We start from the raw sequence: 26830 nt of genomic DNA, 5'->3' as shown, positions 1-26830 counted from the left end.
TTTCTAGAAGGGAAGTTCTTGCTTGTTGCTGAGTCCTATTTGGCATCTAATCTCAGCTGATGCCACCAGCTGGGCCTCATGGTGCCTGTCCTCTGTAAAAAGAACACTTGTTACAGTTGGGAGGCTCTGGGAGGTGAGAAGTGACAGTGCTCCATATAGCAAGGTTTTAGACATGCGGCTTCTGCTGCGTGTGCATAACAGCAGCAGTGCTGAAGGCTTGCAGTAAAGGGACTCTGCAGGGTCAAGTTTCAGGTCCTGGATGTGTTTAAGTTCATACTCTGCTGTTAGGTGTGGGGCATCTAGTGAATATTTTCTGAACCTGTCTCCTATGAAGTGGAGATAATTTTATCTGCCTCTTAAGGATGCTAGGATCCAAGGAGCAAAGTATACAGAGCTCTCCCTGTACAGCATCGTGGGTGCCCACTGTAGTGTTTGGCTGCTTGAGCTTCATTCCAATCCCATAGAAACCTTAGTTTTTTTTTTTTTTAAGGAGGAGACAGGGTCTCACTATGTTGCCTGGGCTGGGCTTGAACCCCTGGGCTCAGGTGGTCCACCTTGGCCCCCTAAAGTGCTGGGATTACAGGTGTCAGCCACCGAGCCTGGCCTGGAACCTGTTTGTTTTGTTTTGCTTTTTTGAGTTGGGGTTCTGCTCTTTTTGCCCAGGCTGGAGTGCAGTGGTGCAGTCTTGGCTCACTGCAACCTCTGCCTCTCAGGTTCAAGTGATTTTCGTGCCTCAGTCTCCCGAGTAGCTGGGATTACAGGCGCCCACCACCATACCCAGCTAATTTTGTATTTTTAGTAGAGATGGTGTTTCATCATGTTGGTCAGGCTTGTCTCCTGACCTCATGTGATCCGACTGTCTCAGCCTCCAAAAGTGCTGGTATTACAGGTGTGAGCCACCGCACCCAGCCCTGAAACCTGATATTTAATACAGCCAGCATCTCCAATCTTCACCCATGCCCTCTTTTGTATTACTCCATCTTGCAGTGGTAACTACCCCAGCCAGACACCTGGGAGGCCTCTTCCGCCTCCATATCCATGCAGGCCACCTTTGTCTAAGTATCGGTTGAGTCCTGGACTCCAGTTACCTCAGAGAACTGCAAATTTGTGCCTGTTTCTTTGAGGTCTGATCCTCTGGAAATGAAATCCTGTGTCATGCCAAAATAGGTCGAGAAAATGACATTTGAACTGAGACATTAGTCCTTGTCCAGCTCCCTCTTCAAGGCGCTCTTGATCCCTCCCTCTTTTCACAGAAGTTGCTTCTGTTGACTTTTCAGCTGGGAGGCCCTCCTGGTTTCTCTTCTCAGTTCTCTGCCATATTCCTATTCTGTTTCCTCGGCAGCCTGCTCCTCCTGGTTCCCTTCTCCTCGCTAGTGGGATTCCTCAGGCTCTGCTCCCACTCACCCTGTGTTCCCTTCCTGGGCAGATTCACCCACTCACCCCTCTGCCCTTGGTCTTCATTACCATTCTTGTGTCAGTGCACCCAGAACGATGACCCTAGGCCTGACAGCTCCCTGGAGCTCTAGGCCAGCTTCCTCGTAGACCTGCTCAGCTGTGTGATTTAAAGGCATCCTAGGCTGGGTGTGGTGGCTCACGCCTGTAATCCCAGCACTTTGGGAGGCCGAGGCAGGAGTTGGAGACCAGACTGACCAACATGGAGAAACCCCATCTCTACTAAAAATACAAAATTAGCCAGGTGTGGTGGCACATGCCTGTAATCCCAGCTACTCTGGAGGCTGAGGCAGGAGAATCACTTGAACCCGGGAGGCAGAGGTTGCGGTGAGCCAAGATAGCGCCATTGCAGTCCAGCCTGGACAACAAGAGCGAAACTCTGTCTCTAAATAAATAAAGGCATTCTAAGTTCTGCATGACTCAAACTGAACTCGTCCACCACCTTCCTACCACCCTACGCTGTCTGCTCGGCCTCTTTCGCAGCAGACATAACCACCATCCTTGTAATTGCTCAAGAATTAACCCACACCTCATCTTTAACTCCTTGTCCACCTCCATGCCCCGTATTACCAAATCAAGTTAATTTTATTTATTTTTATTTTTTTGAGATGGAGTCTCGCTCTGTTGTCTCAAGTTAATTTTAGCTCTTAAATAACACATTTGGGCCAGGTGTGGGGGCTCACACCTATAATTCCAGCACTTTGGGAAGCCTAGGTGGGCAGATCACTTGAGGTCAGGGGTTTGAGACCAGCCTGGCCAACATGGTGAAACCCCGTCTCTACTAAAAATACAAAAATTAGCTGGGCATGGTAGTGGGTGCCTGTAGTCCCAGCTACTCAGTAGGCTGAGGCAGGAGAATCACAGAACCCTGGACGCAGAGGTTGCAGTGAGCCACAGTTGCGCCACTCCAGCCTAGGTGACAGAGTGAGGCACTGTCTCAAAAAAATAATAAAAAAGAAATAATGTCAGCAAAGCCTGAGTCCTGTCCTCTCTCTCTCCCCCCTGGACAGCATGAGCTTCACCACTCCACCTTCTCCTCCAACTACCCTACTGGTCCCTGGGCTCTGTCCAGACGCCTAGCTATGGCACCTTGCTGGTCAGCAGCCCAGTCAGCATCTATGCAGGCCCCAGGGGCTCTGGTTCCCGGATCTCCAAGTCCTGCTCCACCAGCTTCCGGGGTGGCATGGGGTCCGGGGACCTGTCCGTGGGGATGGCTGGGGATCTGGCAGGAATGGGAGGCATCCAGAATGAGAAGGAGACCATGCAAAGCCTGAACGACCTTCTGGCCTCCTACCTGGACAGAATGAGGAGCCTGGAGACCAAGAACCAGAAGCTGGAGAGCAAAATCCGGGAGCACCTGGAGAAGAAGGGACCCAGGTCAGAGACTGGAGCCATTACTTCAAAACCATCGAGGACCTGAGGGCTCAGATCTTCACAAATACCGTGGACAATGCTTGCATCGTTCTGCAGGTCGACAGTGCCCATCTTGCTGCTGATGACTTTAGAATCAAGTAGGAGACAGAGCTGGCCATGTGCCAGTCTGTGGAGAGCAACATCCATGGGCTCCACAAGGTCATTGATGACATCAGTGTCACTTGGTTGCAGCTAGAGACAGAGATCGAGGCTCTCAAGGAGGAGCTGCTCTTCATGAAGAAGAACCACAAAGAGGAAGTAAAAGGCCTACAAGCCCAGATTGCCAGCTCTGGGTTGACCGTGGAGGTAGATACCCCAAATCTCAGGACCTCGGCAAGATCATGACAGACATCCGGGCCCAATATGACGAGCTGACTCAGAAGAACCGAGAGGAGCTGGACAAGTACTGGTCTCAGTAGACTGAGGAGGGCACCACAGTAGTCACCACGCAGTCCACCAAGGTTGGAGCTGCTGAGATGACTCTCACAGAACTGAGATGTACAGTCCTTGGAGATCTATCTGGACTCCATGAGAAATCTGAAGGCCAGCTTGGAGAACAGCCTGAGGGAGGTGGAGGCCTGCTATGCCCTGCAGATGGAACAGCTCAGCGGGATACTGCTGCACCTGGAGTCAGAGCTGGCATAGACCCAGGCAGAGAGATAGCACTAGGCCCAGGAGTAGGAGGCCCTGCTGAACATAAGGTCAAGCTGGAGGCTGAGATCGCCACCTACTGCCGCCTGCTGGAAGAGAGCGAGGACTTCAATCTTGGTGATGCCCTGGACAGCCGCAACTCCATGCAAACCATCCAAAAGACCACTACCCACCAGATAGTGGATGGCAAAATGGTGTCTGAGACCAATGAAGCTCATGGTCTGATTTACAAATCAATGAAGTAGTTTCAAACTACTACAACAACATTGCTCCTCCCTGGGTCTGCAGCTCCACGACCCTCAAACTAGAAGAAGACCTCTCCTCCCTGGGTTGCCAGCTCCCAGACCCTCAAACTTCAACAACATGGCTCCTGCCTGGGTCTGCAACTCCAGGACCCTCAAATGAGAACAAGACCTCTCCTCCCTGGGTCGCCAGGTTCCAGACCCTCGAACTAAAACAACATTGCTCCTCCCTAGGTCTACAGCTCTATGACCCTTACCCTAGAACAGCAGCACCAGCTCCTTCCTGGACCTCCAGCTCAATGACTCTCAGACTGCAAAGGTAGCACCGGCTCCACCCCCGGCTGCAGGTCCAATGCAATCAGATTTGAGCAGTGGCAACACCAGCTCCTGTCTGTCTCTTCCGCGTCATGATCCTTAAGTTAGAACAGCAGCTCCATCTTCTCTCCCTGGGTCTCCAGCTCTACGAACCTCAAACTGGAACAGCAGCACCAGCTCCTCTGGGATCTTCAACTCCTTGACCCTAAGGCATCAGTGGCAGCACCGGCTCCTCCCATGGGCTCCGGCTCCAGGACCCTCAGACCGGAACAAAAACACCAGCTCCTCCCCATGCCTCCGGCTCCTTGACCCTCATAAACCATCCCTTCTCCTGAAATGTAGCAGTCAGGAAAACTGCAGGGGAAGTAAATAAATAAATGTTTTCCTTTCTAATTGATGTTTCTTTTCTGTTCACGCCAGTCAGGAAATTTTCTACTTTCCATCAACCTTGCAATCTACTTATATTCAATTGTAAGATGGAAATCCACCCTTTGGGCCGGGCGCGGTGGCTCAAGCCTGTAATCCCAGCACTTTGGGAGGCCGAGGTGGGTGGATCACGAAGTCAGGAGATCGAGACCATCCTGGCTAACACGGTGAAACCCCATCTCTACTAAAAATACAAAAAAATTAGCCGGGCGTGGTGGCAGGTGCCTGTAGTCCCAGCTACTCAGGAGGCTGAGGCAGGAGAATGGCGTGAACCCAGGAGGCGGAGCTTGCAGTGAGCCGAGATAGTGCCACTGCACTCCAGCCTGGGCGACAGAGCAAGACTCCGCCTCAAAAAAAAAAAAAAAGAAAAAGAAAAAAATGAAATCCACCCTTTGAAATGACCTTTAGAAACTTAGTCATTCTTTTTTACCATGATCTTATCTCACAGCTCTAGAAACCATCTTTCACTTTGCCTGTGCAGAAGTCTTGGGAACATTCGAACTATGAATTTACTTGGTTGAGATTCCTAGAATACACATTATCCCCAAATGTTCCTGCTCTCCTTAAAATCTTCTAACACGTTCCCCTCACCCAAGAATAAATGCCAGGTACCATCCACAGCCCACAGTGCCCAGCACGGCCCTGCCCTCTGCCCTGGCCTTATGGTCTCCCCTCTGCGGTTTCTTTCCTGCCAGACAGGCCTCTGTCACTTCCTCAAACCACACGGGCTCAGGCCTGACTCTGGGTCTTTCCCCCTGCTGTGCCCTCTGCCTGGAGTGCCTTTCCCCGGCTCCCCACCCTCCTCTCAACCCGCTCTGCTCCAGCCTGCTGCTCACCCCTCAGGTCGATGAACACAGGATGTCCTCCCCACATAGGCCTTTGCACATGCTGTTCTCTGTGCCTGAAACACTTCCCCCCTCACCATCTGGGTTCACTTTTCTAATTACCATTCATCCTTGGAGTCTCCGCTGAAATTTCACCCCCAGCCCGCCCCCATCACTTGGACTTCAGCTTGGTTAGGTTGAAAACCCCCATCTCCTGACTCCAGGAAGCTAGATGTTATCCCGGCACTTGGAAGTTTCCCATTGCAACGTTTTGCACACTTCTAATTATTCTATTAGATTGGTGCAGAAGTCATCGCAGTTTTTGCCATTACTTTTAATGAACTGCAGCGCTGGCTCCTCCCGGCTTTTGATGGCCATTACCTTTAATGGCAAAAACCGGGATTACTGCTGCACCAACCTAATAGAATAATTTATATTTATTCATTCATCATCTGTCTTCCCCTCTAGAAAGTAAGCTCCATGAGAATAGGGATCAAATCTACTCCAATCACTCCACCTTCCTAGTACATCGTCAATAATTATTTACCGACCGACTGATAGAGAAATTTCTTCATTGTTGCTGGGATGAACCACATAACATGAGGCACCCCTTTGAAAGTCAATGTCATGGACACTTAGCATTTGCTTTTCACCCCTGCACCCGTGGCTTGGTGGGGCTTAGGCTGATGTAGTCTGGGCTTGACTCCAGGCTGAGGGTTGGAACTCTGCGTGCTCTACACGCCTCTCATCCTGCAGCCGGAGCCAAAGTTCCCTGGGGCACGCTCATCTCGTGGGAAAAACCAAGAGCATTAGAGGGCAGGCCTGGCAGTGCCGACACATTCTAGGCTTCTGCCTGTGCCGTGTCTATGAAAATGCTCTTGGCATAAGCACGTCACCCAGCCACAAGCAATACATATGGGATGGATAAGCCTATCCACCCTCCCCTGGACCCCGGTAAGGATGTGGATGTGTCATACTCTTACAGGGGGAGTGAAATATTGAGGCCCAACATTAAATCACCTACAGCAAGAAGTGTCGGCCTCGGTGTCCCCACGCTGGAATCATGCTTCGCCAGCGGGTTTACCTGAGCTGACTCCCCTTTGCAAAGGTGTCTGCAGGTTTAGGCCAATGCTGTTCCCTGTGGAGGACAGAGAAGCCTCAGTTGGCCTCCGACTGTTGGCAGGAACAAGATATTAGGTTGGCGCAAAACAACCACAAGCCCCAGGTGGCCCGTGCCCAGTGAGACAGGAGAGGGGCAGGAAGAACTGTGGGAGGTCAGGGAGGCTCCCATCCCCAGGCCCCTCTCCTGCTTGCCCCCATCTCTGCTTTCTTGTTTTTCTTTTTCTTTTTTTTTTCTTGAGACAGTGTCTGACTCTGTCATACAGACCGGAGTGCAATGGCGTGATCTTGACTTACTGCAACCTCCGCATCCCAGGCTCAAGCAATCCTCCCACCTCAGCCTCCCCAGTGGCTGAGATCACAGGGGCATGCGACCACACCCAACTACATTTGTTTTTTTTTTTTTTTTTTAGACACAGGATTTTGCCATGTTGCCCAGGCTGGTCTCGAACTCCTGAGCTCAAGCAACCTGCCTATCTCGACCTCCCTGAGGGCAGGGATTACAGACATGAGTCACTGAGTCCAGCCTGCTTTACTTTTTTTACAGTACTTGGAACGTTCTAATGTGCTAAGTACACATGTATTTTCTTTCTTTTTTGTCTTCCCTAGAATAGAAGCTTAACCTGGGCAGGTATTTTTGTTTATCTCATTTATCACCCTATCCCCAGTGGCTGGAACAGTGTCTGGCACATGAATGGTGTGTTCTAAATAAATATTTCTAACAAATAAATAAATGAGATATCCTACAAGAGAAAGCTAGTATTTGGAACTCACCCATCAATAGAACCAAAAAGCCAAAGACCTTTAGCGTGTCCCGACCTCTGAATGCACCCAGCCCCACAGGAACCAGCAGAGAAAAAACAGGAACAAAGGTAGGGAAAAGAGCAGGTGGTTCCTCCCGCAACTAAGGACTCCCGAGGCTTAAGCTGAATTTGAGCTGGAAAAGGAACTAATCTAGGAACTGGGTGTGAGGTTAAAGTTTAGACTTGTCTGGCATGGATTTTGTAACACCTAAACATGAGCTATTCCATTCATTTTTTGTTTTTGTTTTTGTTTTTTTGAGACAGTCTTGCTCTGTCTCCCAGACTGGAGTGCAGTTGCGTGATCTCAGCTCACTACAACCTCCGCCTCCCAGGTTCAAGCGATTCTCCTGCCTCAGCCTCCTGAGTAGCTGGGAATATAGGCATGTGTCAGCACGCCCAGGTAATTCTTGTGTTTTCAGTAGAGACGGGGTTTCTCCATGTTGACCAGGCTGGTCTCGAACTCCTGACCTCAAGTAATCTGCCCACCCAGCTTCCAAAAGTGCTGGGATTACAGGCATGAGCCACCAGGCCCTGCCATATTCCATTCATTATTAACAAGTCTGTTATGATAAATCAAAGTGACCAAAATCCTAGGGAAACTTCCCCAGATGTCATCAAGAAGCAGAGACCAGAGGCCTATCAGCAGGATGGGGACTAGGATGAGGCAGGGGAGGGAGGCGCTCATCTCTGGATAATCAGGGTCCAGCAAGTGAGGCATAAAGTTTAAGGGGGCACCAAAAAATTCACTGATCAGGCCGGGCGCAGTGGCTCACGACTGTAATCCCAGCACTTTGGGAGGTTGAGGCAGGCAGATCATGAGGTCAGGAGATTGAGACCATCCTGGCTAACAGTTGAAACCCCATCTCTATGAAAAACACGAAAAATTAGCCGGGCATGGTGGTGTGCACCTATAGTCCCAGCTACTTGGGAGGCTGAGGCAAGAGAATCGCTTGAACGCAGGAAACAGAGGCTCCAGTGAGCCAAGATCGCGCCACTGTACTCCAGCCTGGGCGACAGAGGGAGACTCCACCTCAAAAAAAAAAAAACAAAAAAAACAAAAAACGAAAAAACATCCTTAGTTATAGGACCTCAGGCCTCCTCACAGACACAATCAAGGAACTTATTTACTTAAAACACAGCCCTGTGTAGGTGTAGGATGAAGAATGATTCTTATTTTCAACTTTATTCTCTTTCTCTGTTGCTTGGTGTCTCTGGCCATGAGCCCGTCATTTCTGTAATCAGAGCACAGAATGTGGGGAGGGGAAGGACAGGCTGCCTGGCAATGTGGTCCTGTTTTTTCTGGACCAGACTTTGTGTGAGGACCTGTGCCCAGTGGGCAGATTCCAGCCCCTGAGGAAAGAGGAGGAGCCGGGTAGTGGAACATTGGAGGTGACGGCCCTTCCCCAGCTGCCCAGGGCCCGCTTGGCACCGATGGTCATTCCCAGCATGTTGGGTTGGCCCTCGGGGATCTGGTCAGGACTCTCGGGGCCATCAGGGTTTGGCAGACCCAGGTCTGGGTGTGAAGACACCTGGGGCATCTCAGACGCCCTCTCTGGCCACTCGCACACCCAGCACTGAGAGGCCACAGCACGTCTGCCCACACCTCTGTCTTTGTTTACTTGGTGGCTAACCAGTCATCGTGGACATTGACCATAGCTCGAGTGTAGGATCCCCAAGTTCCTGCTGGGCCAGCAATTGTGCCCCTTGGGCTGCTGTATCTTGGGGTGCCAGCGCAGGGTCTCCACAGGGATAGAGACAGTGTCTCTGCACCAACCAGTGGGGACACAGCTGTGTTTCAGTACAAACACCTGGGCCAGCTGGACAACACAGCCCGGGCCCAGCAGCTCTGATTTGCCTGAATCCCAGAGTTGGCATGGTGGGGTCATTCATTCCAGCCAAACCAGAGAGCACGTCCTGGGGCAGGACGAGGAGTGCTCAGAGCAGGTGAACGGAGCTCTGCAGGGAATGGCATCTCCTCCGAGAACTGAGGGCCCTGAAATCAATCCAGGGACACTCTCTGAGCACCCCAGGGTGCACACCCGGCCTCAGGGAGCAGGGAAATGTCAGCCAGCAAGGACAGGTCTGTGCTCTGTGGATGGGCCAGAAAGAGGGGGTGCAGCAAGGGAATCATAATCACAGAGGAGAAAATGGCCAGAGTCACAGCCTGGTTTGTCCCCTTCTCACTGGGTGCTGCCAGGAGTCCAGTCCCAGCCAGCGACTCCCGAGCACAGGTGTCAAAATGAACTGAGACCCTCTAATCGTGTCCTGATGTCTTGAGATCGCCTCCCACCCACCGCCCCCACCGCGGGGCCCTGCACTGGCTTCTCCAAGAAGAAACTGGGAGGCTGAGGGGCTGACCTGGGGGGAGACCTTTCACTCAGTCCCCGTGAACCTGCTGAAGGTTTCACTTATCCTTAAAAAACATGCCTGCCTCTTTGCATGTCTGACTCTCTGTAAGGAGCATGTGTTACTTTGCTAAAGAAGGAAAACATCACTCCAGACCACCTGTGTGTTTAGCAAACACCAATTCCCAGCCCAGAGCAGTGGGTTTGCTGCTGCAAAAAGCAAAACCTAAAAACCCGCGTGGAGCCTTCAGAGGCCGCCTGGCCCCCACTCACCCTTCGGAATTCACTCACGGGTGTGTCTGGGGATGTTTCTTCTTGGTGTCTGGTGTCAGCAAAGAGAAGACGCGGGGACACCAGTTGGGGGTTTAATCCCATCAGACCCAAACCTCGGTTCTCTGTGCCCCTCACGTCACCCCATCGAGATGCCGCTGGGACTGAACAAGCCACGAGCTGCTGCCCTGAGCAGGGAGTTGGATCCGCCCTTGATCAGAGGGTTGAAGCCGCGCACGCCCTCTAGGGCCCTGCATAGGGGTGGGGAGTCACGCCTCGGTTTCATCTCACAGCAGGGATGACCCCTCACTGGGCAGCCCAGCTCAGACCTCAAGGGAAACAGGCCCAGGGGAAGGTGGGTGGAAGGACAGGGCCCCTGGTGGGAGGACTCACAGGTGAGAGACCCCACTCACTCGGACGATTCACACCCAGCGTCTTTGGGGCCCACAGAGGAAACAGTTCACAGTGAACACAGGTCCAGCTAGTCAGGGTCACAATTATCTGCAGCAGGGACAACCACCCACTCCCAAAAGATGAGTTCAGTGAGGCAGAAAGTTTAACTTAAGATGAATTTCTACTGAAAATGATTTCTGTAATCATGTTTTATTTACCTGTATTTAAAGATTAAAGTTTCAATATGGCACCTTAACTCCTTAAGAGAAAGAATGCGTATCTTAGGGTAATGGGGACCGGCAGCTCCGTGAGTCAAAGCTTTCTGTGGCTCGATCTAGTTCAGGGTCTGAGTGAACGTTTAACGTGCCTGCAAAAGCCTCTGGTAAGCAGGGAGCTGTGTTACGGGCAGCAGAGCCCGAGGGCTTGCCGGAGCTGATGGAGATTTCAGGGAGCAGGTTCGAGCTCCTCATGAGACAGAATGAGAGGAAGTCTCTCCCCATCTCCTGAGTCAGGCTGGACTCAAAGGGGAGAGAAAATTGTTTAAATGAAACAAAACACAGGCATCGCAATAAAATGTGACCATTCTCTTCCCTTTTCTTTTCTCCCTTTTTTCAGATTTTTCACAATCTGAATGATATGTAACAGCAAAGACGGCCCTTCAGAACTGCGATGAATTGAGTCAAGGGGCTGGACCTTTAGACCCCTGTGTTTACTACCAGTCTTTGGAGATGGATGGACCCCAGGGTGACTGGGCAAAGCAGCTCCTGTTGGCTGGGGCATTTTCTGGGGAGGGTCTCAGCTGTGAGCTCTCAGCAGGCAACCCCCTGGCAGTGGGGCATGCATGCCTGCTCCTGAAAGGAGATGTGGGGGACACATCCCAGCATCTGGCCCAAGTCATGAGTCTTTCTCACCAAGGCCGCTGTGCAAAAGCTTCCCAACAGGTCTCCTGTCTTGCAATCTTGCCCCATTTCCCTATTTTCCACATAGCAGCCAGAGGAAGCCTGTGAAACCTAGGTCGGGTCTTGTGCTTCCTCTGCTCAGAACCCTCCATGGCTCCCACATACTCAGAGTAAAACCCCGAGCTTCATGACAACCATGAGACCCGCAACTTCTGCCCCCAAGGCTTCTCTGGCCTCACCTCCCGCGGCTCCTCTCCTCGCTCGGTGGCAGCTGTGGCTCCCTCCCCGGTTTTCCTGGAACATGCCAGCACACCTGTGGCCGGCTTTGGACTCACTGTTCTTTTGCCTGGAAGGCTCCACCCTCGATGTCATCCTGGCCCACAGCCTCAGCTCCTCCGGTCTTGGCTCAAATGGTGGCTTTTCAGGGGGGTCTTTCCTGACCATCCTACTGAAAATCACCAACCACCCTCCATAGGGGGCTGAACAAGGGCCCCCCATGTGTGTCCACATTCAAACCCCTAGGACCTGTGGGTATGTCCATTGCAAAGAGGCTTTGCTGATGTAATTAAGTAAAGGATCTTGAGATAGAAACTGACTCTGGATGACCTGGGTGGGCCCAGTGTAATCACAGCGTTCCTTATAGGAGCGGGGCAGGAGGGTCTGAGTCAGAGGAGCTGTGACAGGGCAGAGACTGGAATCATGTGCTTGAGGATGGAGGAAGGGGCCACGAGCCCAGGAATACGAGGGGCTTAAAGGAAAATACAGGCCGGACCAGCACTTTGGGAGGCTGAGGCGGGTGGATCACTTGAGGTCAGGAGTTTGAGACCAGCCTGGCCAACATGATGAAACCCCATCTCTACTAGTAATACAAAAAAAATTAGCCGGATGTGGTGGTGCGTATCTGTAGTCCCAGCTACTTGGGAAGCTGAGGCAGGAGAATCACTTGAACCCAGGAGGCAGAGGCTGCAGTGAGCCAAGACTGTACCACTGCACCCCAGCCTGGGTGACAGAGCGAGACCCAATCTCTAAAAAAAAAAGAAAGAGACAAAGACAGAGAGGAAAAAAAAAAGAAGGAAGGAAGGGGAAGGGAAGGGAAGGAAGGAGGAAGGGAGGAAGGGGAGAGAGGGGAGAGAGGGGAGGGGAGGAGAGGGAAGGGGAGGGAGAAAGAAAGAGAGGGAGAGAAGAAAGAAGGAAAGAAAGAAAAAAGAAAGGAAGAAAAAAGAGGAAAGGAGAGGAGGGGAAGGGAGGGAAGGGAAAGGAAGGGAAGGGAAGGAGGGAAGGGGAATGAAAGGGAGTGAGAAAGAGAAGGGAGAAAGAAAGAGGGGAAGAGAGGAAGGAAGGAAAGGAAAGGAAAGGAAGAGAAGGGAAGGGAGAAAGAAAGAGAAAAATAAACAAAGGTAGAGACGAGGGGAGGAAATAGAAGTGAAGGGAAGGGAAGCGAAGAAGGGAAGGGGCAGGAAAGGGAGGAGAAAGGGAAGGGAGGAAGGAAGAAAAGAAAGGAAGGGAAGGGAGGGAGGGAGGGAGGGAGGGAAGGAAGGAAGGAAGGAAGGAAGGAAGGAAGAAAGAAAGAGGGAGGGAGGGAGGAAATACAGACACTGAAAATGCAAAGAATCCTGCCCTCAGCGCTTCCAGCAGGAGCCAGCCCTGCTGACCCCTTGACTTAGCCCAGTGAAACTGAGGGCAGACTCCTGACCTCCAGAGCTGGGAGAGAGTCCATCTGTGTTGTTTGAAGTTATCAACTTGGAGGTGATTTGTCACAGCAACCACAGGAAGCTAACGCACCCTCCCACATACCTGGAGCTTCCTATCCCCAAGCCTGCTGAATGTCTCCCCGTAGCGGGGATTAGCAGCTGACATGCGTACCTTTCACTGATTTGTTTATCCCTCTCCACTTACGGAATGTCTGCTTCATAAAAGCAGGAATTTTGTTTGTCGCGAGATCCCCTGCACCTAGCACAGTGCCTGGCAGATAGCAGATGCTCAGCAAACATCCTCTGCAATGCTGCACCTGAGTCCTGAGGAGGGAGAAGGAGCAGATCCTGGGGTGAGCCAGGGGACAGAGCTCCCAGCAGAGGCAGCGGCAAGAGTAGAGTCTGAGTCACAGTCAATCCCATCCTTCCAGATGGCCGCTGTAGGACCCATGGATAAACTTCCACCTAGCCTGGCCTCCACAGAGAAGTCCCTTCACCTGAAGTCACGGAAGCTGGAAACTCACTTAAGAGCCCTACAGTGAGACATTAAGAGCGTAGACCCTGAAGCCAGGCTGCCTAGGTTCAAATCTCAGCTCTGCCACTCACTAGCTGAGTGACTCTGAGCTAGTTAAGTAACCTCTCTGTGCCAATTTCCTCATCTATAGAATAAGGATAATGAGAGTGCCCATCTCATAGGGCTATCGTGAGGATTGAAATAGCTAATGCATTTAGCACAGTGCCCGGCACACGGTACCATGGTCTACTGTTCCTATTTGGGTGGAAAAGTCCAGCAAGTTGCAAAGATTGCTAAAAGGCAACGAGAGTATACCAGGGTGTCTTAACTGACAAGCAAAGGGTGTGATTAAAAGACAAGCCAGGTTGGCAGCAGAACATTCGCTTTCCTGGACCTGGGCCACAGACAAGGAATTGAAAGGTAGCCTGGCAACGCTTTGAGAAAAATTAATCACCCCTGCTACCTGCCTGCCCCTGCCCATCCCATTTAACCTGCACTCTCCTGCCCCCCACCCTACCCCAAAGGGATCCTGGAGCCTCCTGTTGCAGAGGCCTGGCTGTGACATCCACAACACACCCCAGCTCGGCCCAGTGAGTTGCTTTCCAGCCTCATCTGCCCAGACACAGCCCCGTAAAGAGAGGGCCGAATGCAGAGCCAGGGCTGTGTTGACTGCAGAAGGGACGGAAGGTAATAGATGGGGGGGGGGGGTCTGCACAGTGGGGGTTGGTGCATCGTGTGGGTCTCACATGTGGCTTCCCTCCAGCAAGCCCCCTGCACTCCCCGCCAGATGTAAGGAGGGAGGAGGGGTGAAAGTGGGGTTTCCCCAGAGGCAGCAGAGCTGGGGAAGGGCCCGGGCTGCAGGGACCTGTGTACAGGGCATGAGATGTCACTGGGGGCTTCCTACACGAGACGCAGTGAGTCATCAGGGTGCAGGGTGGAGGCTCTGAAGGAAGAGCCCAGGGGAATACGGGGAAGAGGTGACATGAGAATCCATCAGCCACAACCCCAGTCCTCCCTCCTCTGTCCAGGAGCAGGGCCAGGGCCCAGGAGACAGGGTGAGCTTTCTGCAGGAGGGACACCCGCCCTGAGAGGAACCCGGGTTGTCACAGCCGCACAGACACTGCAAGCCAGGAGCAGTGGCCACACCGTGGGGCAGGGGCATCAGAAGGGGGCAGAAACAGAGGCTTGTCACCCGAGGGCTCTGAGCATGTGTTTGAGGTGACCAAGGGGAGACAAAGCAAGTGACAGAGACACCTTCTCGTCAGCCGGGGTTCCCTCCGCAGGTCTCTGGGGACAGTGGGTCCAGGGGGCAGGAACGGTGGGGGGCTGTCATGGGTGCCGCATCAGGATGTCCCCTTCTGCCCTGAGCAGCAGGCAGTCCCCTCGAGGACTCCACATCATCAGCCTCTGGCCCGAGGGCTTCCCAACGCCTCCCTTTCTCTGTTTTGGGTGACTTGGGCAGGCACTGGCATCTACATCTGGCACTCCTGGCCCCTGGTGGGTGTGACCTGGGCCCTCTCATCACACACGCTTCAATCCCGTCCCACACAGCCCAGGGCCAGGCCCTGGCACCTCATGCACAGCCTCAGAAGACGCACCCGGGATCCAGGCACTGAGACTCTGCACGTGGCCCCATCCCAGTATCTCAGAGGGAAATGAGGCTTGAATTTCTACTGGGACACTGGACACCCCACATCTCACGGTGTTGCATAAGAGGATGCTTGGCGCTGCATCCTCCCTGCAATAACCACCATTTAATAAGGCCAGAAGAAGTGGAGAAGGCGCTGCTGATGGGGCCGCCATGTGTTCAAAAGCAGCCCCCACTCATGCACAAGCAGCCCTCAGAGGTACCAAGGCAGCTCCAACCAGCAGGTAAAATGAGCGGCTGGAATGTGCAGAGCCAGCCCAGATCACAGCCTGGATCTCGATCTGCAAGAAAGAACTTGCCAGGTTAAGCAGCTGCCATGAGTCCCAGTGGCTTGGCATTTTCTCCTGGAGGCTATTCTCAGAGCCAGACGGGGGGCGGGGGCTCCCCTTGGCCTCTCTGGGCCCCCGCAGTCTGCACCAAGCTTGGAGTCACCAGGCTGATTTCACGGACGTTTACGGAGCCTGCAGGAGGTCATAGCTTAGTGCGTCCCCTGCTAATTAAAGGACAGTGGCCAGTTGTTCCCCATCAGAGATTACAAAGGATGATTTCTTTGGACCCAGGGAGCGGATGGGAGCGTATCAGATGCCAAAACCTGGTACCTGCCACCTGGCATTCTTTGGAAGTGACCTTTTGAGGAACAGTGGCCATTGTCGGGAGATGAGTATTGGGGAGCCTCCCTCTCAGCTCTGGGGGCTCAACTCTGCCCACGTAGGGCAGGAGGACGATGTCCTGAAGCTATGCTTATCCTTGTCCAAAGAAGGTGGGGGGCTTTGCATGGGGGTGTGTGAATGGTTGCAGGCCTGGGGGTCAGGGGACCCGTGCAGGGTTGGAAGAGGGTATCTCGGCCACAGGACCAGCCCTGCTTCAGCCAGTGACGCCATGTGTCGAAATACGGCCCAGCATTGCTCAACCTTCCAGCAGCCAGGACACCCTGGGTTTGAGTCCCTGCTACAGATAAAAGAACCGAATTCGACCATTTGTCTCCAGCTGTTCTCAGCCTCTGCCTCTCTCCCCAGCCCCTCCACCCGCCATGTTCAAGGAAGGCAGAGCCCAGAACCTGTCGTGTGAGGCCTTGTGCTTTCCACGGCCTGATCAGTGCTAGTTTCTGGGGAGCACTTTTTGGGGGACACTTTCAGATTCTCTTGAATGCCTCATACCCGGACTGCAATCCCCCATTCCACCAGCAATTTCAGGACCATGTGGGAAATTTCATCAAATTTGTTATTTCTCCTTTTATCCCCACTCTGTCTGTGAGATGCTCTAATTCACCAGATGTCATGTGTCTTTGGGATTCATATTCTATGTTAAGTCCTTTGAAAGCAATCAACAGCTGTAATCCAATTACTATTGGCTGCATCTTTCATGCTCTTTTGCCCTAAACCTCATCCTGTGTGCCAAGCTCACCGCACACACACACACACGCCCCACAACAGATGCCAGTTTTGTGCCTCGCTGCCTCACATAACATGGGAGCGTTGAGTAGTGAACAGCTGATGGGCATGAATTAATGTGGGAGGTCGTGTGGGCCCTGAAGCTTTCACACTCACAAACCGGCGTCCGGCTGGGTTGTCATGGAGATCAGGTGGAGGGACACCAGGGCTCCCCCCAGGACTCTGGGCCTCCTCTGATGAGCAGGTCACATGGGGATCTGGGGGGAGGCACGGGCACGAACTGCATATTAAATACACCCGATTCACCGTGTCTGTGAGTGCGTGGGCATGTGTGGGTGTGGGAGTGAGCACGTGTGTGAGTGCACATATAAGTGTGGCTATGTGTGTTAGTGTGTGCATATGAGTGTGTCTGTGTGAGTGTGTATTATCAGTGTGCATATATGCGTGTGCATTGTATGCACACATGTGCATGTGTGTATCTGTGTGTGAGCACATGGATGCGTGAGTGTGTGTGGGCATGTGTATCTGTGTGTGTGTGTGTGTATGTGTAAGTGTGCTGGTTTGCATGCACATGTGTCCAGGTCCCACACGGGATGAAAACTGAATGGCTCTGAAGAGCTACTGGACACATTTCGGATCCTGACAGAGCTCTTAAGCTCCAAGGAGTCACTGAATGGACAATGAATGTTTCTGAGTCCAGGCGGCGCTGACTCAGCAATGCAGGAAGGCAGCTCCTAGAGCTTCAGAAATAACCCCCCTCCCCCTTCCTCTCCCTCACAGTCACCCGCCCCTCCCCACGTCCCTTCCTCTTCCCCTCTCTGTTTGCTTTCCGAGCCTCTGCCTTTCCCGGTCTCATTTCTCACACGTTCATCACTTCGTCCTGCGGTTCAATTCCCCTCCACCCCTCATCGTGGACTGTGGGATGAGAGAGCCACAGCCTTATCCCTGACGTAACCAAAACTCTTGGCACCAGCTTAGGCCTGTTTCTCAGTCTTATAAACGGGTCTCAAATCAGGGACATGAAAGGTTCTGAGGAAAATGGTCACCACTAGGTGATTCCCCTCTGTGTTACCATCAGGCCGTAAGACAGAGATTCTCTTAACGTTTTTAGTGCAACCCCCCCGTAAGAAACCCATTGCAAACAGCACACATGCACATCCATTTATACAGAAACGCAACACATTTCCCCAAACGACACTCACCCTCGCTGCACACAACGCGCTCTGATGTCTCCTGACCTAGTCTATTCTGGTTTATTGCAGATTTTCAATGCCGGGCTGGACCCTCTAAATTGATTTCAAGACCCACTAATGCATCACAGCTGCGATTTGATAAACTCCACACTAAGACACATCCCATTGTGAGGTGTTCGACCCAGAAGCCATTTATCCTGCAGTGACCTCAGAGCAGGATTCACCCTGAGGCGTGTCTCCTCCTTCTCAGTCGGGCGCTGAGGAGGGGGCTCTGTGCCATGGGACCCGCAGCGGTCCTAGTCTCAGAGTTTGTGCCCTGTAGCTACTGTGTGTCCAGCAGCTGGCAGGGTGAGAGGGTTGTGGGGCGGGGGTGGGGGGGTTGTCACTACCACAGAACACTGGCCTGAAGCTGCCCAGCCCTGGGGTGTTCCCAGCCCACCTGGGAGCAGACCCTGGGGGACAGCTGTGGGGACAGGGACTCCCATTGCACAGAACGGGCCATGAGCTGGGCAAGCTGCTCCTTCCCATAACCTCAGACCTTTCTTCTGACCCACTCAGGACCAGCTCCTGGGAGTTTGCAGACAATCCTGGGCCCAGAGAAGCAGGCAGATGAGGCTGCTGGTAGCACTAATATGGGTTGTTAATATCATCCTGTGGTTATTACTTTACTTACGTCACCCACCAGTACACTCGATCCTGCACATGTCCCCTCACTTCACGTTCACGGGGTTTGCATGATGGGACGAGCCCTCGCAGCAGGTGATGAGGGTGATAAATGGCACCGGACATTCCTGGAGCACCTGTTGGCGCCCAGGGCGGGGCTTACTGCTCCATTCAAGTCTGGAGACTACTCTGCGATAGCAGCTGTGTGACCCCAGGTAAGTGGTTTAACCTTTCTGTGCCTCTTCTTTCTCAACTCTAAAGGAGGATAATAAAGTCCCTGCCCTCAAGCAATCAAAGATGTGTAAAAAGGGCCTGGCACATGGCAGGCAGGCAGGCAGTATAGATGGCTGGGATTAGCCCCACTATACAGATGAGGAAACTGAGGCTCAGAGGCACTGGGCTGGCAGGAAGTGGGACCTGCACCCAGTCTCGTCTGACACTGAGCTCTTTGGCCTCCCTACCTTACAGCTGCCTTCAGAAGGGACAGAGCAGAGGACCAACCCCTCGCACACACACAGGGGCTGAGCATCCAAGGACCCAAATCATCTGGCTGAGAGCACCCCTGCTCCCATGGGGACACTGACGGCTCTGTGTGCCCGACATTCAGGCCTTGAACCGCCCACTCCGCACAGCACGGGGCCTCCTCAGAACGCGTCCCTCCCCAAGGGCCTTTTCTCTGCGGGATGGCGCTGCTGCTGTGGGGAGGACCCCTCCTCCCTCCACGACGACCTGCCCTCACCTGGCTTGTCTCTTGGCAGACGCTGTCCCACACATCTCTGTCATTTGCACACCACCGTGGTGACAGTCTTCCTGGCTGCAACTGTGACAGAGCCTTTTAGTTTCTGACACAGTCATAGCCCGATTTCACCTGCTTTCACTTACAAAGGCAGGTTTCCCTTCCCAGCCTCACATGGGGGTGGTCTCAGTGGAGTTCAAGAGGCTGTGGGCTGGGATGGGGGGCAGCAGAGAACCCAGCCCACCCCAAGCAGGAGGCGGCAGGGTCCCTCCAGCTGTCTGGAGACAGCCAAGGACCTCGGCCACTCACTGCAGTTCTCCACACTGAGCCTGGCCACCCCCACTCCACACTGGGACAGATGCTGGAGGGGCAAACCCCAAATACCCTCCCTAACCAGAAACCGAAATCCACCAGATCCCAGCCCGGCCTGGCCAGATAGGCTGACTTTCCACCGCAGTTGAAAATACAGATTGTTAGAATTAAAATGCAAATGTTGGCAACTAATTTATGTTCAATCGGTTTTTTTTTGTTTTGTTTTGTTTTTTACTGTTTTTGTTTTGTTTTGTTTTGTTTTGTTTTTTTCTGTTTTTGTTTTGTTTTGTTTGCATAGAGGGCTTCTTGGTGCAAACCTGATCCCACCTGGGAGCAGGCCCCAGGCTCCACTCCTGGTGAAGAGCCCTCAGACCCATAGGAGGGGCTTGTCAGTATCACCTTCTCAGGTGAGCCTCATACATAAGCAGGTGCAGTGCATTAACCAAGCCTACGTCTTTAACCATGTGATAACCACAGTACCAGGGTTCTGCCATCAAATCTTTTCTATCCTCAGTCCTGCCTTGGGAATTCAGACTAAACCAGAATTCAGAGTTTCACAGACCCAGAAGAGAATGTGATGCCAGATTGTTCTGAATTGTTTAGTTTTAAAGCAAGATCAAATGATTACATTTGTGATCTGAAATCATTTGTTTGTGTCATGCCAAGCTAAATCTCCTCCACATTATTTTCTTTAAATTCTCCCCAGAATGGGGAGCAGTATTAATTGTTTCCAATGAAAACACTGCCCCTTTCATCAAAGCCGTGAGCTTTATCTGCTGCTTTTGAATCTAACGCTGGCTTGGGGAAAGGGATTGTAAATAGCAGGTCTTCTTTGTGCACTTTATGCTTCCAAATGTGCTAGTTGGAATAAAGGAGTGAAAAGTTAAAAAATCCTCTCTTGTAAATGTTTAGAAATTGCACTAGAGTTATGTCTTGCTCTTCAAGGGGAGAGGTCACCCACCCAAGGCACAGTCACAGCTGTTCAGCTCACCCGGGTTCTGAATGTCACTAGATCTTGGCTTCCCCCTGAGCTTGGCAGGTCAGACTGTGAAGGACACTCACTGTCTGTGTGACCTCACACCAGGTACAGGGATGGGGGAAAGAGGCACATCTGGCTCGAAGGACGGTCCTGCATGGCCACTTTTCTGGCAGGGAGGTGACACCTGCAAAGGAATCTCTAATGTCTCCCAGCTCCAGTCAGTTTCAACAGGAGGCGGGATTTTCTTTCCTCTCAATTATTATAGTATTTTTTCTAATAGTCAAAGTCACAGCTCATTTTGAAAGTTTTGAAAAATAGAAGAAAACAAGCTTTTAAATCACAAGTGACTCCAACACCAAAGATAAGCAGCATTCGCATTTTGCTATGTAGTGCTCCTGTTAGACAATACACGCATATTATCACACTTACGCACTTACACATATTTGCTTCATTAAAATACAATAAAGCTTTATGGGCCAGGCTCAGGGGCTCATGACTGTAATCCAGCACTTTGGGAGTCCAAGACAGGAGGATCACTGAAGGTCGGGAGTTTGAGACCAGCTTGGACAACATGGTGAAACCCCAGCTCTAAAATATAAAAATTAGCTGGGTGTGATGGCATGCGCCTGTAATCTCAGCTACTCGGAAGGCTGAGGCAGGAGAATTGTTTGAACCTAGGAGGTGGAGTTTGCAGTGAGCTGAGATCACACCATTGCACTCCAGCCTGGGCAACAGAGTCAGACTCTTTAAAAAAAAAAAAAAAAAAAAGCTTTGTTTACACTAAACAATATTTTGTGTCCATATTTACACATTGATAACAACAGACTACTATAGTTTTTGGTGTGGGCATATGTAGATATAATTATTAAACGAATTTCCTATTTATTATCCAGTTACGGTTGTATCACCAATCAGTGATGTAACGTCAGCCAAGACAGAAGTTTATCTCATAAAAACCAAGACCGAGCCAGGTACAATGGCTCATGCCAGTAATCCCCACACTTTGGGAGGCTGAGGCGAGTGTTTCATTTGAGGTCATGAGTTCAAGACCAGCCTGGTCAACGTGGTGAAACTCTGTCTCTACTAAAAATTTAAAAATTAGCTGAACATGGTGGCATGCACCTGTAATCCCAGCTACTTGGGAGCCTGAGGCATGAGAATCACTTGAACCCAGGAAGCGGAGGTTGCAATGAGCTGAGATCATGCCATTGCACTCCAGCCCGGGCAACAGGGCAAGACTCTGTCTCAAAAAATAAAAAAGTGAACACAAAACTGAAGGTTGTCAGTCTAGGGTGGCGTAAAGGACTTTCATTTCCTTCCAGAGGACATTTTGCTGTCCACAGGGTAGGAGCCTAATCCTCAAGGTTCAAGGTGACAAGAATAGCTCCAACCATCATATGCTTTTTCCAGGAAGCAGGTCAAAGGATGGAACAACTAAGAAATGACAGTAAAGATATGTGTCAGTCCATCCGCGTTGCTATAAAGGAATACCTGAGGCCGGGTTCTTTATAGAAGAGAGGTTTAATTGGCTCACAGTTCTGCAGGCTGTACAAGCATGACACCAGCATCTGCTCCTGGGAAGTCCTCAGGAAGCTTCCAATCATGGCAGAAGGCAAAAAGGAAACAGGTACATCACATGGTGAGAGAAAGAGCAAGAGAGGGAGGAAGACATGCCAGGCCCTTTAAACAACCAGATATCCCATAAACTCAGGGTAAGAACTCAGTCATTGCCATTGGGACGGCACCAAGTCATTGTGAGAGGGATCTGCCCACATCACCAAAATGCCTCCCTCCAGGCCCCACCTCCAACATCAGGGATCACATTTCAACATGAGATTTGGAGGGGACCAACATCCAAACCATATCAAGACAGAAGTTACAGAAGGGGGTTTCCAAAAATACCACCCAACACTTTTATTACCTCCCATTGGCCAGAACCTGGTCACATGGCCACAACTCACTGCAAGGAAGCCTGGGAAAATGTAGCCTGTGCCCACCCACTAGGAGAGGGGAGCACTGGTGCCAGGGGGCGGGACCACCAGTGGGCATTCATGCTTCCAACTTCTTTTTATGAAAATCCTTAGAGATCCATCTTTCCATACTTTTCTGACTATTTCCTAGGGACAACTGTCTATAAATGAAATTTGGGACCAAAAGTTATGCACTTTCATTGGCCAGATGCCAAATTGCCCTCTGGAAAGGTTGTACCAATGAACTCACCAAGAGGTGGGGTTCTATTGCATGAAATGTTTCTCCACCCCACATTTCCTTTTAATCCACACCCTTTGGCCTTTATCAGGCTTACACATCTCTTCAGAATCCCTGCTTCCTACATCATAACCTTGGGATTTAATACATGATTTTCATTCAGGTTATTATTAATATCAGATTTACCTGACTTTGCATGAACCCAGCCACAGCTTTAGGGAAAGGGATGTCTCTTTCAGTGGTGAAGAGAATAAAAACTATAATCCTCAGAGATTTTGAAAAACTAAACTGGGCAGGGAAGGGTGGAAAGAACCGATTTCATTCTATGAAGAGCATGGAGGGATTTTCACAGAGCATGTGGTGCTGAGTACAGCAGACCAGGCTCCCGGGGGCACCCAGAGAGCAGCGTTTCCTCAACAGAAGAGGATTGAGCCGCACAGAGTTGCAGAAACGGAATCCTGGACAGGGGTAATAGTAGATGCAAAGGCCCCACGGCAGGCCCTGGCTTGGCCTGCTGGAGGAGCAGAAAGGAAGCCAGTGTGTCTAGAGTAGAGGGGACCAACTTGTCCAGGTTTGCCCAAAACTTTCCTGGTTTTAACACTAGAAATCCCATGTCCCAGGAAACTTCTGAGTCTCAGCCAAGCTGGGATGCTTTGCCTGGAACTGCCCCTGTTATAAAACTGAAAGGTCTGTGCCCCATGGCCCCCCTGAGTCCTGAGCAAGCTGAGGCAGTGAGTCGCCCTAGACTGCAGCAACGTGCATGATGGTGGGAAGAGCCAGTGACTCTCTTTCATGTCCTCTCTCCCCTCGACCTCAGGAGTCACCCAGGTGGGCACTGGCATCCAGGATGAAAACTTCCCAGCATCCCTTGCAGCAAGCAGTGGCCACATGACCAGGCAGTGGCCAATGCACATGAGGCCAGTGCACAGCAACTGCCTTTAGAGGAAGGGAGGTTTATGTCCTCTTGTTCTCTTCTCCCCTCCCTGCCGGCTGGCAGCAGATAGGATGGACACTGTGGGGAAGCTACACCCTAAGGAAGTCAGAGCAGCAAGATGGAAGTAGCCTAAGACCCGGAAAAATGCACAGAGAAGAATCACCCGACTGGCTTGGACTTTCATGTGAAAGGAATGAACCTGTGTCTCAGTAAAGCCACCGTGATTCAGGGTCCTTGTCATATTCACTGAGGCTGTAACATAATTGTTAGAAAGAACAGGAACGGGAGGGGAGATGGAGTCGGAGAGGCAGGCAGAGGTCACATCACATTGGGCCTGTAGGCCAAGGCGGAGGAAGAAACAGGCGACACAGGATTCAAGGACCACACCTGCTCCCAGGCGAAGGGAGTTTGCTGTGGGTGCCCCTCCCTGTCCGTGTGTCCAGTGTGTGGATATTCTTTATACCTTACCCACATTGTACAAATACTTTTTCCTATTCAATATTTAGAAGACATTGCATTAAATAGCAAGATGGCAGATGAACATCAGGAAGGAATGTTAGCAACATCCACGGTGTTCCATCCAGGAACCTTCACCATGGAAACCCTTGTGCTCATGGGCCTGGTCTCAAGACGCAGTCAGCTGTTGGGGATCAGAGGCCGCACTCATCGTAGCAGAGAGGCAGGACCAGCTGGGAGAGGGTCCTTCTGTGACACCGACGGCATCACCGGGCTGTGGGAAGTGACTCAGCTGCCAGAACTCACACAATATCATTCTGCACCAAAACCTCACGGGAAAAAATGGTAAGTTCTCAGTTTCTCCATTAATAGCACCTCTCAGATGAATCTCTGTCCTCCATCGCTTCTCCATGAAACAACATTTTATAACTTTGCTTGGGTCTATTTTTCAATGTATTTTTTATTTTATTAACTGATTGAAAGATACAGATATAGATATAGATATAGATATAGATATAGATATAGATATAGTGTGTGTGATTTTGCCTCTGCCAGTCAGGATAATCATGGTTTAATTCCTAGTATTATTATTACCAACATCTTTTAGTTTTTTTAAGCTTTTCAATTCCTAAGGGTATTAATCAGGATCTTTCTGCCTCGTGAGACAGGAAACAAATCCAAACTGTGTTAAGAGGAAAAAGAATGCACTCATCACTAGCATTTAGAAGTTCCCAAGCTCAGCTTGCTTGGGGTACAGCTAAATCTAGTTTCCAGGGTCATCCTGTAACTCTCTCTCTCTACTTCCCCAACTTTGGCTCCATGTTTAGCTCCATGACCCTCAGACTTAAACAGCAGCACTAGCTCCTTCCCAGATCTCCAGCTCCCTGACCCTCAAACTCCAACTCCAGCACCAGCTCTGCCCGGGTCTCCAGCTCCACCATCCTCAAACTACAACAGCAGCACCAGCTCCCGCGTGGATCTCCAGCTCAATGACTCTCAGACTCGGGAGGCAGCACCGGCTCCCCACCAAGGCTCCAGCTCCACAACACTCAAACTAGAACAGCAGCACCGGCTACTCCCTGGCTCTCCAGCTCCCTCAAACTTCAACGATAGCACTGGCTGTTCCCCGGGACCACCACCTCCACAACCCTCAACTTACATGGCGGTAGCACCAGCTCCTCCCTAGGTCTCCAGCTCCAAGACCATCAAACTTGAACTGCAGCACCAGCTCCTCTTCGGCCTCCAGCTCCACAATCCTCAAACAACAACAGCAACACCGGTGCCTCCCTGAATCTCCAGCTCAACAACTCTCAGACTTGAGAGGCAGCACCAGCATCTCCCCAAGGCTCCAGTTCCATGACCCTCAGATTTGAACAGCAGTAGCACCACCTCCTGTCCAGGTCTCCAGCTTCACGATCCTTAAACTGGAACAGCAGCACCATCGCCTCCCTGGGTTTCCAGCTCCACGACCCTAAGACGTGAATGACAGAACCAGGTCACCCCCAGGGCTCCAGCTCCAAGATCGACAGATTTGATCGGCAGCCCCGGCTCTTCCCAGGATCTCCAGCTCCACAGCCCTCAGACTACATCAGCAGCACCGGCTCCCCCCTGGGTCTCCCTTCAGCTCCACAATCCTCAGACATGAACAATAGCACCGGCTCCTCCCTGGGTCTCCAGCTTCACTCCCCTCAGACACAAACAGCAGCAGCACCAGCTCCTCCCCCTGTCTCCAGTTCCACGAATCTCAAACTACAACAGCAGTACCAGCCTCTCCCCAGGTCTCCAGATCCAAGACCCTCAAAATACAATGGCATCACCGGCTCCTCGCTGGTTCTCCAGCTCCCAAACCCTCAAACTTCAAGTGACACACCGGACCCTCCCCACAGTTAAACAGCAGCACAGGCTCTTCCCCAAATCTCCAGATCCATGACCCTCTGACTTAAATGCTCAAAGCACCGGCTCCTCCCAAGGTCTCCAGTTCCACGACAATCAAACTATACAGCAGCACTAGCTCCTCCCCAGGTCTACAGCTCCACCACCCGCACACTAGACACCGAGACTACCTCCTCCCCGCGCTCCAGCTACACGACCCTCAGACTTGAAGAGCAGCAGCAGCTCCTCCCTGTACCTCAAGCCCCATGACCCTCAGACTTGAACAAGAGCAACACCAGCTCCCCCCCAGGGCTCCAGCTTCAGGACCCACAGATATAAACAGCAGCACCGGCTCTTCCTGAGACCTCCAGCTCCACTACCCTCAAACTGGAACACAGCACCAGCTCCTCCTTGGGTCTCCAGCTCCACGACCCTCACACTAGAACAGTAACACCGGTTCCTCCCTGGATCTGCAGCTCAATGACTCTCAGACTTGAAAGGCAGCACCGGCTCCTCACAAAGGTTCTGGCTCCAAGACCCTCAAACTAGAATAGCAGCAGCTGCTGTCCTTGGGTCTCCAGCTCCACAACCCTCGAAGTAGAAGAGCAGCCCTGACTCTTGCCCGAGTCTCCAGCGCCTCAAGTCTAAGGGTTGTAGAGCTGGAGACCCAGGGAGGAGTCAGTGCTGCTGTTCTAGTTTGAGGGTCGTGGATCTGGAGACCCAGGGAGGAGTCAGTGCTGCTGTTCTAGTTTGAGGGTCGTGGATCTGGAGACCCAGGGTGGAGCCGGTGCTGCTGTTCTAGCGTGAGGGTCATGGAGCTGGAAGACCCCGAGAGGAGCTGCTGCTGCTGTCCTAGTTTGAAGATCATGGAGCTGGAGAACCGCGGAGGAGCCATTTGAACAGCAGCGCCGGCTCCTCCCCAGGTCTCAGGCTCCATGACCATCAGACTTAAAAAGCCGTAGTACGGGCTTCTCCCTGGGTCTTCAGCTCTACAGCCCTCAGACATGAACAGCAGCAACACCGCCTCCTCCCCCTGTCTCCAGTTCCATGAACCTCAAACTACAACAGCAGTACCGGCCTC

At 51.8% G+C, this 26830-nt stretch overlaps 1 pseudogene; it reads left to right on the top strand.

Moving 5' to 3' along the window:
• Window positions 1-2476: 2476 nt before the first annotated feature.
• LOC103244502 (keratin, type I cytoskeletal 18 pseudogene) lies at window positions 2477-3870 on the top strand (annotated as a pseudogene).
• Window positions 3871-26830: the final 22960 nt, after the last annotated feature.

This window comes from Chlorocebus sabaeus, chromosome 2 (genome assembly GCF_047675955.1).
Source record: "Chlorocebus sabaeus isolate Y175 chromosome 2, mChlSab1.0.hap1, whole genome shotgun sequence".
In the NCBI taxonomy this organism is placed as follows: domain Eukaryota; kingdom Metazoa; phylum Chordata; class Mammalia; order Primates; family Cercopithecidae; genus Chlorocebus; species Chlorocebus sabaeus.
The sequence above is the reverse complement of the archived record's forward strand: the minus strand, read 5'-3'. Positions and strand labels throughout refer to the sequence as shown.